Source organism: Saccostrea cucullata, unplaced genomic scaffold (assembly GCF_032062105.1).
Source record: "Saccostrea cucullata isolate Sc308-1 unplaced genomic scaffold, CSIRO_AGI_Scuc_v1 ctg10464, whole genome shotgun sequence".
NCBI lineage: Eukaryota > Metazoa > Mollusca > Bivalvia > Ostreida > Ostreidae > Saccostrea > Saccostrea cuccullata.
In genome coordinates this window covers 3,325-18,431 of record NW_026924380.1, presented here as the reverse complement: position 1 = coordinate 18,431, position 15,107 = coordinate 3,325, and the positions used below count along the sequence as shown (strand labels likewise).

Genomic DNA, 15,107 nt, shown 5'->3' with positions numbered 1-15,107 from the left:
GACTATATATACTTATTTTGTTTTCTGTATGTTTATGTCTTTTGTTTGTCCACAGAAACTTTTACCTTGCCCATAAGTTTTAAGTGGATTTGGCTATACACATGGCTTCCACATTTCATAGGTATTCAAATTTCTTTTGGCAAAACCTTTTAATGGGTACCACCAATTTTGACCTCTTGATCTCTTGACCTTGGAGTTTGACCCACTTTCACAAGAAAAATACCTTAAACTTGGCCTAAGTTTTGAATAGTTGGTGCTAGGACTTTCATGCTTAACATGTGTAATCATTGTGAACTTTAAACAGGTATAAATATTTTTAACCTTGACCCTAGAGTTGAAAACCCAATTAATTTTAACCTTGGCAATAACTTTTGAACAGGTGAGGAAGTACTAGGGATTTCTCTCTTACTTCACATGTGTATTCCTTGTGACAAGACTTTCCCTTTGATACCAACAGCTTTGAGCCTTTGACCTTGACCTTGGAGTTTGACTTACATTTGAGAAACTTCAACCTTTGCCAAAAGCTGCCATAACAGTTGTTGTCACAACAAACAAACAAATTACTAAGAAAAACACAGTATACAGGCACATATTTTATATTCAACAGATATACTTCTGGTCATATCTCTAGTTCTCCCTTCAATCAGACATGGTGATATAAATATTTTAAAAATAATTATTATAAGAGTTGAAAAACTTGTGCATAATAAAATATACTAAGCTCTGCGGATGAATTAGATATACCAGTTTAGCTTTATTTTGCTACCCAAAGCACCTTGATTAACTATTTACAAGCGTGCTGTTTTCTGAAATGTACAGTTTTCTGTCGTCCATCTGTTTGTCTGCAAACTTTTCACATTCTTAACGTCTTAAGAACCACTGGGCCAATTTCAACCAATTTACATGTAAATATGCAGGGGACTTTTTCCAACATAAATCTTCTTCTCAAGAACAGCAAGGACATTTATTGTCCCCCATTTTCGCTAAAGGTAGGGGACATTAAATCTCATTTGTTTGTCAGTCTGTCCATCTGTCACAATAAATTTAACCTTTGTCATCATGGTCATATATTTTGAATGAGAAGAGACAGGACTTCTATATTAAACATGTGTATTAGTATTTAACAGGGACAATACCATTCTGAATACACTATGATTTTTATTACCCATGACCTTGAAGTTTGACCTACTGTCATAAACAAATTAATTGTTTTAAATTGATCATTTTGAAAGATAAATGAAAGGGCATTCATATTATACATGCATGTATATTACCTGTGACCTTTCCAAATGTATCATGACTTTTTGACTCTGTGACCTTGACCTTGAAGTTTAACTTACTTTTCAATAATGTTGTATTTCCTTTTGATTGAGAAGAGATACGACTTTCACATTTCACGTGTACATTACCCATAACAAGATATTTCCCAACATGCTATGATTTTTTACCCCTTGACCTTGATGTTTTACCAAAATTTCAAAAGAGTGAACTCTCCTAAAAGAGGATTAGGCCACTGTGTAAAATGAAGTAGGAGTTTAGGGAAGACGGGGCTTTTTGCATAAATTACGTCAGTTTTCGACCCTCATTTGACCCCCCGGGGCAAAATCAAAATTCCGAAACCTTACTACACATCTACATGACCTAACCAACCATCTCCCAAAAGATGATTAGGCTGCTGAGTAAAATGTAAGAGGAGGTCAGGGAAGATGGGGCTTTTTGCATAAAAAATGTCATTTTTCGACCCCCATTTGACCCCCCGGGGCAAAATCTAAATTCTGAAACCTTACTGCACATCTACATGACACCACCAACCATCTCCCAAAAGATGATTAGGCTACTGTGTAAAATGTAAAAAGAGTTCATGGAAGACGGGGCTTTTAGCATAAAAAACGTCATTTTTCGACCCCCATTTGACCCCCTGGGGCAAAATCAAAATTCCAAAACCTTACTGCATATCTACATGACACCACCAACCATCTCCCAAAAGGTGATTAGGCTGCTGAGTAAAATGTAAGAGGAGTTCAGGGAAGACGGGGCTTTTTGCATAAAAAACGTCATTTTTTGACCCCCATTTGACCCCCCGGGGCAAAATCAAAATTCCGAAACCTTACTGCACATCTACATGACCCCACCAACCATCTCCCAAAAGGTGATTAGGCTGCTGAGTAAAATGTAGAAAGAGTTCAGGGAAGAAAAGTGTGACAGACGGACGGACGGACATGAGTAACAACAATATACCCGAACTTTCTTTAGAAAGTGCGGGTATAATTATAATACTCTATCAGACTCTATATCGTTAAACATTAAAGAATTCAGCAAAAAAAAAACTGTTGATCACGAACCTTCCTTTCTGTGTTTAATAATTGCTATGACGCTAGCTCAACTATCTTTTTTAAAAGATAAACTTGCTGAGACTATCTGGTACCGCTTGCAGGGTGGCTGACAGGAGTTAGTTGTCCCTGTACCTTCAGTCACTTGCCCCTGTTTGTCTTTCATGAGTCAGTTTACATATTTTTAAATTTTAAGTCCGTCGGATGGGACATTAAATGGTGCCCCGTGTCAAGGATAACAACCCCCTTGGCACGTAAAAAATCGATTCTCTGGAGTTCGAAAAAGAGTAGGCCCATTGGGGCCGTCAGAGAAACCCGAAAAACTTCCAAACTGAGAAGTTTACTTCAACCATCGAGATATGGCTGAAATATTGCCGACTCGGCGTTAAACAATATAAAATCAATCAATCTTTCATGAGTCGTACCTGGAATAGTAACGACATTGTAAATCTTTTGTTAGAAGAGATAGAAAAAGATAACAAGATGCCCACGGGCTTTATAGGTCACCTGAGTATCATACTTTCCAACAATTGGAATTGTACATGTAAGGTTCGTGTTTAAAACCAGAGGCCATGAAATTTACAATTTAGAAAGAGGCACGTGCACGATTGCTTATCATACCTATAAACTTCGCATATTTACTTTGATTACTTAATACCCAGAGGTAGACCAGGGAAACAAGAGAAAATGCATTTCCACTTTATAACCAGTTGTGCACCCCGCCCCACAGGAACCACTGACCCTGGGGTCACATATTTCAAAATTTTGACATTTTACTGTAAATTTTATTTCATCATAAATGATTGAGTACTACCAAAGAGCAGATTTCAAAGAATTTATATATTTTAAGACTATTTAACCCCACCCACCTTAGTATCCCTGATCCAGGGGCCTTGAAATTAACAATTCTGGAAAGTGCACCTTTCTTCATCATAAATATGTACTTAGATCATTGGCATATTACCCAGGAGCAAAAGAAAAGATTTTCAAAGTACCAGAACACATGACCCAGGGCCCTGAAATTCACAAATTTGGAAGAGGCATCCTTGCTCGTAATAACTATATTGCATTGGTTTAATACACAGGAGCAGAGAAGAAGATTTTTTAAGAAAGTAGTCTGATCAATGTCAGGCCCTACTATTTCACTTCGTTCATAGGGTCTGAAGAACTCTCAAAAGGGCCAATCTCTGAGTGACATTTGAGATAACAAATCAGCTTATCGCTTACGATTTCTCTAAGCGCATCAACATATTCGGAACATTTCTAGGTTAATCCAGATTTATAGAAAACATCCGAGGGATATCGAGTACGACAAACATGGCCGCCTCCATGAACACAAGTGGTGTATTTACCTCAAGAAGGACTTATGATATAAGATAGCTGTGTACTGTGTGGATTTTCGTTAATAGTGAAAGAACAAAGTGACGGAACTGTTAAAGTAACTAAACACCTCAATAGGAAACTAAGACTTTCACAGGAAAAAATAAACACTATAATACGTTGTAGGCCGTACTTCGATTTACCCAAATGGAAATCAAATGGGAACCAAATGGAATATTTAAAAATATGAATTTTTTCTTATTCAAAATGATGAAAAATATGAACTTACAAATAGAATTTAATAATTATTTGTTTCTAATATTGTATTTTGAGATACGAATTATTTTTTGATAGTACCCTATATATCGGCGAAACTATTGGGAGGGGGAGGCATGGCCTCTCGTGCCCCCCTCCCCGGCTCGGTTCCTACTGCCATGGAAACTATGTATTCCATGATGTGCAAATGTTATTACAAATAGAAAAAAATACGCTTTAAGAAATTAATATTGTTAAAATATTCTCCTTTTTTAAGTTCATTTTTTTCTCAATATTTTAAATAAGTCACAACTTGAAAATGCGATAATAAATATATTCAATATTCCATTTGGGTCCATTTGAGTTTCCATTTGATTCCATATGAGTTTCCATCTGGGTCCAAATCGACGCATCCGTTGTAGGTGATATACTTGTAAGTGACATCAGTTCAAACGGCGTTTGTGTTAAATATTTCCGAGCGAGTACTTAAACTCGAAAAAAAAAAAGCTAAGAAATTAAAAGATGCACTTTTTACCAAAAATGAACTAGTTGATGTAAATTTAGATCGGAGGAACGTAGAGAAACGACTGTTAAAAAGTCCTTGGACATCACAACCATTTAAGATATCATCGGTAATGGAAACAAACTCAAGTTTTCCTGTATCTGTCCGAACATTACCACTGAGTCGCTTGAAACCATTTTCTGACATCACCAATAGTTTTGGGACATTTGTTACTTGGTCATTAATTTATCAAAGTAAACATTGTTGAACTAGTGCGATAAGGTAATAATTAAAATATATGAAGTTATATTACTAGTTTTAATACGTCATATATATTAAAAGGATTGTGAGCATGGTACAAATATTGATTTTTTTTTATCCTATTACTGTACCAATATGTAATATCTTATTTATATAAAATTAATACAACCTGATAAATTAAAAGGGAAAAAGATCACTTGTCATGTATATGCAAGTGTTCATGTCATAAAAAAATAACATACTTTAAGAGATTTTCTAAGAAAAACCTTGACAACAAATTAAATTTGATTAATCATTCCAGTGGATAATTATTAAAATTTGACATAATCAAGCCGGTCGGTTTTTCCATAATACATGCGACTGATTGGACAGAAAAATTGAAAACTTCATATAAATACGGGGTTTCAATTGTTCCCTGGCATCCTTTTCTGTGTTCTACAGGAGAAACCCATTGAAACCGACATGGCAACCAAGGCTTTAGCTTTTCTGCTCCTTGCTTGTTGTCTGGCATTTTCAGTTGATGGTAAGTAGAACTTTTCTAGCAATATTTTTTTGTAAAGATTAGAAATTGTATTTCTGGTGCTGTTCTACACGTAGGATAAAGGTTCAATACTTACAATTAGACTTCTCACTCCGATTCTAGATTTAAAAGTGTCGCATCCTCGCAGTGCATATGAAAAAGATTGGTGATATAGTTTTTAAATATGGTAAATTTGTTAAAAATAATTTTAAATTCTCTAAAACAAAACAAGACGTAAAAAAATTTAGGTTTACGTATCTTCGCAGTACATATGAAAAAGATCGGTGATATAATAGTTTCAAAATATGGTAAATTTATTAAAACAATTTTTATAAATTCTCTGAAACAAAACGAAATAAATATGTATAGAAATTCTATAGTATCATTGAAATTCTATATTATCATTGAAAAACAAAAATAAAGTGGGTTGTTGACGCCATTTCTTCCTTATAAGCTGCAAATTCACATAACTGTTCCAAAGTGGTCAATGACCAACAATACAAAATATTCTGAAAACTTCCTTTATTTTTTTTTCTCAAACAATAAAATTATTTATTGTATTTCAACAGGTATTATTTCTATCAGCATTTTGAACAATTTCATGACACGCAATAATATCTGGTAATAAACACAGCTCTGTGGACATCCTAGTACTCTGGAATATTGTAGATCACTTTTTCTAAAATTGTTTTACCTTACATACATGATTAATGAATTAAGCATAGATCCGTAGCATTCACAGAATTAACCCCCCCCCCCAAAAAAAAAAAATTAAAAAAATTAGCGGTTCCTCTGATTTGAGTAATAACTCATTGGAATTTACGACTTAACATAAACTGTCTCGTTAAAAATATTTTCTCAAATGTGAACCCCAAGGCATGCCTGAGTTGTTCAAAAAATTACGAATCAATTTCTTTTTGAAATGATCGTAATTCTCAACCTGAAATTTTTACTTCTTTTACAGCATTTCGATATCAACAATGTCCAAAGGGAAGTCTGCAAAGTGGAATTTGCAGTCCACCTTACTGGAAGTGCCATGGTTGGTATGAAACCTGCATTCCCGTCAGCAAATATTACGGAGTTTGCTGCAAGAGAGTGCACTGTGAGTTGTTTTTTCTCAACTTTTTCTCCCTTCACCTCGTCTTAACATAAAAAAAAAAACATTTCACTTTATTTACAGAACGAGGGCGCTTCTAATTTGGATTCGGCAAGAATCTGGGTGAAGTTTAAATTTTCAATGATGCAACACATGATTTATACGCATTATATTGATGAATATGGTTGTTTTGTTTTAGGAAAGGCAAATATTTTTACCCTACATGTATATAGTGTTTTGATTTGTTGTAATATGTATTGAATTATGGCTGGATAGTGTTTTTTCCGCTCTTTACAAAATGTTATTTTTTTATACGTTTTTTATACAAATTATCTCTGGGTTATGGCTCTACGATTTTAAAACGGAATTTTGTATCTTTTTAAAAAGTTTAACTCTATGAAAAGAACTAACATGTGTAAAACTAGTATTTATAAAAAAAGAGAGGGGGAACGAGAGAGAAAACACTGGAACCACCTATAAATTGACTTTAAAAACACAGTGCTATAATGTGCCTTAAAAAGTCCACTTGGGTTATTAGGAACCACCAAGATGCAGTTGCACCAATTATGTTAGATATTTGCGGGAACGTCATCGTATAAATGGTTAACCATTGAAGTGATTTAAGCAAGAGTTGTTTCCCTATGGCCGCCATGCTGTTGGTCAACATTACCAGATTCTTCATTATTCAACCAAGTTCAATTTTTATTATTTTAGGCACTGAGGTAAATGTAAATTGTTTTCCTCAGGATAAACCTTTTTAAGGCCTCTTTTAATTCTTAATTTCAAAATTGTAAATATTTTTTCCCATATATTTCTGGAATGCATGTTTAAAATTGATTGCCCAAAGAGGAAACTTTACTCATTTGCCATACAAGATGGCGGTCAAGGGGAATTACTCCGAGGCATAATACGTCAAAGGAAAACCATGTATTATCGTGCTTATCCTCGATTGGTGAAATAATGATCCCATAACATGTCCCTCTCCTTTTTTCTCGAAATTCTATTGTCTTCCGCCGAAACATGGCTGAAAAATTGGCGTTAAACAATGTACAATCAATCAGTATTGCATTTTCATCCTACGACATGTATGTTGTCAAATTAGCAGAGAATTTGAAATAGTTGTGTATAAAATTATTGTTTGAAAGACTTTGTTTTCTTTTTGTAGATCAAGGATGGTATTGAAGCGTCCTCTGATGGGTTTCCGATGAAGAATTATTAAAATAAAAGCAACGAATCACCGCAATCTTTTGTTTGTTTTTTTTTCACTTTAGTTATACAACAAATTTACAGATTCTATAAAAGTTCCATGGGTCACAACTCTCACCAAAATAAATATTACCAATCCAGATTCTTTTTTCTTAATGTTCTTTTTTCTTTATAAAAATATGATCACCATTCTAAGACTTATTTATGCTTTGAACTAACAAAACTTGAAGCTACACAACTTCAGGGTGTTTCCTTGAAACAATAATCAAAGTATTCCTGGTCTTGAGGATTTTATCCTTTTCCCATGTATTCTGATTACCCAATTTGGCTTAAACCTACCTCTCTGGGTCATACAATCATGTAAATTGAATAAACTTAAACATGTACAACCTGTGAAGACTTTTTTAAAGATGACTGATCATGACCTTGCTGGTCTTGAAAAGTTTTTCTTCTGTATAAATGTTTGATTGCCCACGATGGCCTCCTCACCTTAACCCTGGGGTCATAATTTAAACAAATTTAATCATACCCTTCATCAAAATTCTGCTATAAAATGTTATCATTTATGACTAATCCTGGCTTTTGTGTTTGAAAAGATTTTTATAATGCTAGTTTACTTGCGCAGAATTTATTAGTAATTGGTTCCAAAGCCTTTCCCCAGCAGGTCATATAACTTTTTATCGGTACTGAAGAATATGGCTTTTAAAAAGATTTTACGATGCATTGTTGTGTACTTTTTTGATTGTCCATTATATCGTTATCCTACCCCTAGGGTGTAAAGATGCGTACAAATTTGAATGTACAGTTTAGCTGCACATGTTCCCCAGGATGCTTCGATATAAATGTGACTGAATACCGCTTTCGCTTTTCTGTAGTCAGAATGATTTCTTTCTATATGCACATTCATGTAAAAATTTGATAGGCCATAGTAACCAACCCTTCCCTAAGATCAGGCCCCGGTGCCACGAACGTTTTATTTTACTCAACTCAAATTTTAGTTTAACTCAAAGTTTTAACTCACCTGAGTTATGTCTCAAGAAAGTGTGCCCGAAAGTTAAAACAACACAACTCCGCTTTTTTATGATGTTAAGTAGCCTTGGCAATGTACAATGTTTACCTTCGCTATAGTTAGCTAGTTGTATTTGATTCTTTTCTGATTTTTACCCAAGGCAGGGATACCTAATAAAAAAAATATAAATCTAATCAGTGATTGAGAAAAATTGTTTGTCATTTTATCATTATTAAACAAGGTAAGCGTTACGAACTCAATTACACATTACATTATTTGGTGGCAGCGGTGTGTGCTTCCTTGTTTTGTTATTGCTGACTAATTTTATTGTTTTACATTCTACATTTGATTTTATTGCATGCCAAAGGTAAATTGTTTGACATGGGGTCTTGCGCAAATGATTTGATTGAAACTGAAATATCATTTCTCGAAGAGGAAATAAATAGATTAGAATTTGAATTGACAAGGGATAGGCACTCAACACCTTTAGTTGAGCGTCATGTAAAATACATACAAGTCATAGACATTTGGCAGCCATACACCTCGCCAAAATGTGATGAGCGGACTGAATGATACAGGAGCAACAGTTTCCATTGTGTCTAAGGGCATGATAGCCAATGTTTTGTCACACAAACCACTGAAACAATTAAGTACAGATATCTTAATAGCAGATGGTCACACCACTGAAAGTGTATGGTACACAAGAAATGAAGTTTTCCATACAGAGTATGGACTTTGAACATGCTATGGTAGTTGCCGATTCAAGTGTTGATGGAATATTAGGTTTAGATTTTCTAAGGGCACATAAATGTTCACCAGACCTAGATAGTTGTTTGCTGAATTTTGGTCATATAAAAAAGTCAACTCCTTGTCAATACAAGGGAAAATTGGTTGCTTCCGAGTAACATTGCGTGAAGATCTGGGGATACCTCCAAAGAGTGAAGTTTTGACTTATTGCGATGTCCATTACCTGGATAACCAAAGTGATTCCAGATTCTCTGAAGCAGGCTTATTAGTAAGCAATGCAATGATTCTGATACAGCATATGTAGCAAGAACACTTGTAACCTGCAACAAAGAGAGCAAAGTTAAAATGCATCTTATGAACGTACACAATGAGGTAACACATTTAAGGAAAGGCACATTCATTGCTGAACTGAACTCGGTTCAAAATGTTTTGACAGCGACCACGAGCAAAAGGGCGGCAGATTGCAAAGAAAATTTAGAACTGCCATATCATTTGCAAGATTTATATGTAAGGTCAAGTACAGGTATGTCACCGGAGAACAAGCGAGCTGTACTTCAATTACTGTTACGTTACCAGTCATCTTTTGCAAGGTCTGACCGAGATTTAGGGAAAACCAACATTATTAAACACTAGATTAGTACTGGAGACAACCCACATATCAAGCAACCTCCAAGGAGAATACCTGTGCATATGCAAATGGAGGTGGACATGCATGTTAGTGATATGCTACAACGAAATATCATCGAGCTTTCAAATAGTCCATGGGCGTCGAATATAGTGTTGGTAAAGAGGAAAGACGGTACCGTCAGGTTTTGTATAGATTACAGAAAGCTGAATAAAATCACGCAGCCTGATGCATATCCTTTGCCAAGGATAGATGATTCTCTTGATCAGCTTAGTGGTGCTACTTGGTTTTCTAAGTTAGATTTATGTTCAGGGTATTGGCAAGTGGCTCAACTCTCAAGACAAGCAGAAAACAGCTTTCACAACAAGAAGATACTTGTATGGATTTTTAGTGATGCAATTCGGCCTGTACAACGCGCCAGCAACATTTGAACGTCTTATGGAAACAGTGATGCGCGGTTTGAAATTGGAAATCTGTCTGATTTATCTTGACGACATTATAGTCTTTAGAAGGAATTTTGAAAATATGATACAAAATCTCTCACGAGTGTTTGACCGTCTGGAAGAGGCAGGTCTGAAACTAAAACCGAAAAAGTGTACTCATTTTGCCAGACAAGTTGAGGTTTTGGGCCATGTTGTATCTTCAAATGGGATAGCTACAATTGCAGATAAGACCAAAGCAATTCAAGATTGGAATACGCCTTCTAATATTACAGAAGTAAGATCCTTTATTGGTCTTTGTAGTTATTATAGGAAGTTTGTCAAGGATTTTGCCTCTATTGCAAAACCTTTGCATGACTTGAAATCCAAGGAGAAACCCTTTAAATGGACAGAGGAATGTCAGATTTCAGTTGACAAGCTTAAACAAATTTTGACATCTGAACCAATTCTTGCACATCCAGATTTTTAAAAAAGATTTTATCTTAGTCACTGATGCGAGTGATAAAGCCATTGGTGCTGTACTTTCGCAGGTAATTGATGGCAAGGAGAGAGTCTGTGCGTATGCAAGTAGGTGCTTGTCAAAATCTGAACGACGTTATTGTGTTACCAGAAAGGAACTTTTAGCAGTGACACATTTTGTCAAGTACTTCAAACATTACTTGTATGGCAGAGAATTCCTTGTAAGGACAGATCATAGTTCTCTCAGGTGGTTAATGCAATTTAAAAACCCTGAGGGACAGTTTGCACGTTGGATAGATATACTATCAACTTACAATTTCAGAACTGAACACCGTCCAGGGCGTTTACATACAAATGCAGATGCACTGAGCAGGCTTCCATTTGGTTATCACAGTACACTTGAAAATGAGGAGTCCGATGTAAATATTTGTAACCAGATTGAACAATGTCAGTCACTGCAAGTAGCTCAGAAAAATGATAATGATCTGCAGAAGTTACGTGAATGGATTGAGGAAGGCTCCTCTCCTGGTTCTAAGAAAGTGGCACCAGAAAATTATTCTCTTAAGTCACTAGTTTCTCAGTTTGACAGACTGTGCATTAAAGATAATCTAATCTGTCGAAAGTGGGATGAATTGGCATCAAAGCAGACACTTTATCAGTATGCTGTCCCATACTCTGAGCGCCGTAATGTTCTTAGACAATACCATAACGAAAAAACTTCAGGTCATCTTGGTATTAAGAAGACATTGTCTAAAATTCGCAATAGGTATTACTGGCCTGGTCTGCAGCGTGATGTACAACAGTGTATAGCTGGTTGTGAGCTTTGTTCTAAAAGGAAGAGTGACAATGTGACCAAGTGTGCACCCATGAAGGTAGTACATTCTGGTTATCCTTTTAAGAGAATAGCGACAGACATTTTAGGAGAGCTGCCAGTCACAAAGAATGGAAACAAATACATCCTGGTGGTTGCAGACTATTATACTAAATGGACAGAAAGTTTTGCAATGCCAAATATGGAAACAAGTACGTTTGCAAAAATCATAGTAGAAGAGGCGATACATGTATGTCGATTTGGTACACCAGCGGTCATCCACTCAGACCAAGGTAGGCAGTTTGAAAGCAAACTGTTCTCGGAAATGTGTACTTTGCTTGGAATTCGAAACACACACACAACGCCATATCATCCCCAATCGGATGGTATGGTGGAATGTTTCAATCGGACCCTAACAACTATGCTCAGCAATTTTGTTAATGATAATCACACGGATTGGGATGAGCATTTACCTTATGTCATGATGGCATACAGGTCAACAATCCATGAAACCACTGGTTTTTCTCCAAATTCATAGATGCTTGGAAGGGAGATTTGCAGTCCTTTAGACATCATGTATGATGATGTACCCTCTGCTATTAACCCAGTACCTCAAAATAAATGGGTTTGGGAACTGCAAGAAAGACTTGAAAATGCACATAAAATTGTACGCACAAATACACAACAAGCCATGGTTCGTCAGAAACATTATCATGACAGAAAATTGAATTCGGCAAAGTTCAAGGAAAATGATGAGGTTTACGTTTACTTTCCTAGAACTAAGAAAGGACAGTGACCAAAATTCACGAGTTATTGGCGTGGACCATACAAAATCATTAAGGTAATGTCTGATGTAACGTACCTGGTGAATTGCGGAGCACGTTGGTCAAATCAGGTCATACACGTCGACAGAATGAGACTGAAACGACATCAAACATTATTTGGAGAAACTCCAGATGCTGTAGAACAGAGAGACGATAGAATTCTTGACAAAAACCAATTGCTGCCTGATGACATAAATGACAAGAAAGCAATTGCAAGAGATACAGTTATTGATGAACATCAGGGTAGTACTGATGAGATAGGTTCTGTTGGTAATGAAGAGTTACCTACACGACAGTTTAGAAGTAGAAGACCTCCAATTTGGTTAAAGATTATGAAACTGAGTACTAGTTATATTTTAGAGTATAATATACTTTTGTCTTTTTCAGATCATGCAAAACCATGGTAAAAAACAAAGGTAACAAAACGGAGTGGGACAAGGAAGTGTCCAATGTGTACCGAACTGTTTCAAGGAGACAGTGAGTTCTCCATGCATGTTGTACAATGTGCATTGAAAGAACATTCTTGTGAATTTTGTGATTTTACATCACAAAAAGAGTGTAATGTTAAGAGACATATGAAGAGAGCACATGCAGGTTTATTGGAAAGTCCAATGCCTTTGGGACAGAAGCTTGACCCAGCAAGTGAAGGCAAACCAGAGAACTCAGAAAAAGAATACAACACTAATTTGTAAAGTGAAAGCGATTCAGAGAAAGACGAATGGCTGTCGCAAGATCCAGGTGATTTACTTTTGACAGAATCCAGTGAGAGCAATACAGCTTGTGCCAGTGGCCAAAATGCATCTACAGAAACAGTAATGAGACCAGACTCTTGATATCATGGTTGGGCGGATTTTTCGCAAGAAAACATCCCCGATGCTTCCAGGGAAACGTCCATCCAATGATGATGCTAAACAACTGATTGAGAGTAAGAAAGCTATGACTGACATTGGCACACAAACTGAGTTTCGCAAGGAAGTTTCAGTAAAAAAAAGTAAAGAAATTTAGAGAGGGTCCAGTTGATATTGAAGAAACCACTGTTGAGAAACTTATTTTATGTTAGAGAGTACTGTATATAACTATGTCCAACACAGATAGTGTTAACCAAAGTATGGTTCTTTTGGTTGTTTGTTTCATTGTTTAATTGAAAATAAAAACATATACAGATAGATAAGATTTTTTCATTCGGGATGAATGTACCCAGAGGCGTGAGTAACGTGATATTTTTGATGTATTACTTCAAACGTTTTAGTGACCTTAGTTGTTATCATAATAGTATAACCTGACACCCCTTTTTAATAGACTATTCCTGTAGTATAAAAGTAAGAGAGACTGAAAGACAGCGTCATTCCTGTTACAGCGGAGGAGATAGGTAATATTTATTTCTAGTGTAACCTTCTTGACTTAATCAATTGATCAGTGGCCCGTACAGAGCCGAAGCTGTTCAATTGTATGATATAGTTTTGCAAGCCGTAAGCCAAAGTTCTGACAATTTGTCAGGAAGATCACAGGTGCAAGGGTTAGGGGCCCGAATAGAGCTGACCTGTCCTTGGTACTTGTGTTTTTAGCTCTACTGGTCAGAGACCAGAAGAGCTTATGCGATAGTAATGCGTCCGGCGTCCGTCCGTCTGTCTGTCTGTCCGTCTGTCTGTAAACAATTTTTCAAAATGCTACTCCTCCTACAGTTTTGGTCTAATTTCAATATAACTTGGCACACAAGTGGACTACACTAAGATACATAATTCTGTGTATCGGTTTTTGATTTCGATGAACGGTGTTGCCGTGGTTACTAAAAATAGAAATTTCTGTGAAATTCTTTCAAAATGCTACTATTCCTACAGTTTTGGTCTGATTTCAATATAACTTGGCACACAAGTAGAATACACTAAGATACATAATTCTGTATATCGGTTTTTGATTTCGATGAACGGTGTTGCCGTGGTTACTAAAAATAGAAATTTCTGTGAAATTCTTTCAAAATGCTACTCCTCCTACAGTTTTGGTCTGATTTCAATATAACTTGGCACACAAGTAGAATACACTAAGATACATAATTCTGTGTATCGGTTTTTGATTTCGATGAACGGTGTTGCCGTGGTTACTATAAATAGAAATTTCTGTGAAATTCTTTCAAAATGCTACTATTCCTACAGTTTTGGTCTGATTTCAATATAACTTGGCACACAAGTAGAATACATTAAGATACATAATTCTATGTATTGGTTTTTGATTTCGATGAACGGTGTTGCCGTGGTTACTAAAAATAGAAATTTCTGTGAAATTCTTTCAAAATGCTACTCCTCCTACAGTTTTGGTCTGATTTTAGTATAACTTGGCACACAAGTAGACTACACTAAGATACATAAATCTGTGTATCGGTTTTTGATTTCGATGAACGGTGTTGCCATGGTTACTAAAAATAGAAATATCTGTAAAATTGTTTCAAAATGCTACTCCTCCTACAGTTTTGGTCTGATTTCAATATATCTTGGCACACAAGTAGACTACACTAAGAACATAAAGAGACTTTATCAACGATCATTATTCTATTTATTGCTGTTGTAAAGATTCAAATCCCAACTGCTTAAGTACTTTTCTCTTCCTTTGCTATAAGTTCAAACCAGTAGAGCTTCAGTCTCGACAGAGACTTCTGGTTTTTAATAAGAAGTTTAGGTTTACCTTCGCTGTAGTTAGCTAGTTGTATT

General features: G+C 35.8%; 1 long non-coding RNA gene and 1 pseudogene across 1 annotated transcript; both read left to right on the top strand.

The window, feature by feature from the left end:
- The first annotated feature begins 5,082 nt into the window (after window positions 1-5,082).
- On the top strand, window positions 5,083-7,554 carry LOC134266294 (uncharacterized). Its single transcript, XR_009991942.1, has 3 exons — window positions 5,083-5,191; window positions 6,153-6,290; window positions 7,450-7,554. It is a non-coding gene; the product is annotated as an uncharacterized LOC134266294 (long non-coding RNA).
- A 4,871-nt stretch (window positions 7,555-12,425) lies between these two features.
- LOC134266293 (uncharacterized) lies at window positions 12,426-13,465 on the top strand (annotated as a pseudogene).
- The last annotated feature ends 1,642 nt before the right edge of the window (window positions 13,466-15,107 follow it).